We start from the raw sequence: 1,703 nt of genomic DNA, 5'->3' as shown, positions 1-1,703 counted from the left end.
TGGTTGTAACTGCTCCTCTTTCATTATATTTATATTTCATTATATTTTCATTATATTTATTTGGGCCCTTTGGGCCCTTTATCTTTTTCTCTTGATGAGTTTGGCTAAAAGTTTATCAATTTCGTTTATCTCTTCAAAGAATCAGTTCTTTTTTTTTTTTTTTTAAAGAATCAGTTCTTAATTTCCTTGATCTTTTCTTTTTTTATTTTCAGTCTCTATATCACTTATTTCTGCTGTGATCTTCATTATATACTTCCTCCTACTTTGGGCTTTGATGTTCTTTTTGTAGTTACTGTAGGTGTAAGGGTACATTGTTTATTTGAGTTTCTCTTGTTTCCTGAGGTAGACCTGTATTGCAATAAACTTTCCTCTTAGAACTGCTTTTGCTTCATCCCAGAGATTTTTGTTTGTTTGCTGTATCCCAAAGATTTTGGAATGTGTTTCAATTTTTGTATGCCTCCATATATTTTTTGATTTCCTCTTTGATTTATTTGTTGCCCCATTGGTTGTTTAGTAGCATGTTCTTTAGCCTCTAAATGTTTGTAGTTTTTTTCCATTTTTTTTTCCTACTTTCTTATTACTTTAGTCAGTGAAGATGCTTGATATGATTTCAATCTTCTTACAAAAAATTTTTTTTGAGACAGAGGGAGCACAAGCAGGGGAGAGGGAGAGAGAGAGAATCTCAAGCAGGCTCCCATACTCGGTGTGGAGCCTCATGTGGGGCTTGATACCACAAACCTGGGATCATGACCTGAGCTGAAATCAAGAGTTAGCCCAACTGAGTCCAACCAACTGACCCACCTAAGTGCCCTTCAGTCTCCGTAAATTTATTGAGATTGGTTTTGTGGCTAACATGTAGGTCCATCCTGTGGAATGTTGCTTGTCTACTTCAAAAGAATGTGTATATTGCTGGTTTGGGGTGGAATGTTCTATATATATTAAGTCCATATGGCCTAATGTTCAAAGACATTGTTTCCATACTGATTTTTCTGTCTGGCTGATCCATTGATGTAGGTGGGCTGTTAAAGTTCCCTACTATTATTACTGTTGATTTTTACTTTTATGTCTGTTAATGTTTGTTTTATATATTTAGGTGCATTTATGTTGGGTTTGTTTTTTTTTTCAATATTTATTTATTTTTGAGACAGAGAAAGAGCATGAACGGGGGAGGGTCAGAGAGAGGGAGACACAGAATCCAAAGCAGGCTCCAGGCTCCGAGCTGTCAGCACAGAGCCCAATGCGGGGCTCGAACTCATGGACTGTGAGATCATGACCTGAGCTGAAGTCGGACGCTCAGCCGACTGAGCCACCCAGGCGCCCCTGCATTTATGTTGGGTTTATAGATATTTACAATTGTTATATTCTCTTAGTGGCTTAATTGCTTTATCATTATGTATTGCCCTTCTTTGTCTCTTGTTATAGTATTTTTTTATTAAAAAAATTTTTTTAACATTTATTATTGAGAAACAGAGAGAGACAGAGCATGAGCATGGGAGGGGCAGAGAGAAGGGGAGACACAGAATTCGAAGCAGTCCTCAGGTTCCAGGCTGTCAGCACAGAGCCCAACACTGGGCTTGAACTCACAAACCATGAGATCATGACCTGAGCTGAAGTCAACCGCCATACAGACTGAGCCACCCAGGAACCCCATTGTCATATTATTTTTTTAAAGTCTATTTTGTGTAAGTAGTGGTTCCCAGCTT

Source organism: Lynx rufus, unplaced genomic scaffold (assembly GCF_022079265.1).
Source record: "Lynx rufus isolate CCGP_SWC_20201006 ecotype Redwood Valley unplaced genomic scaffold, mLynRuf1.p SCAF_1, whole genome shotgun sequence".
Classification (NCBI taxonomy): Eukaryota; Metazoa; Chordata; class Mammalia; order Carnivora; family Felidae; genus Lynx; species Lynx rufus.
This window is presented reverse-complemented; position numbering follows the sequence as displayed.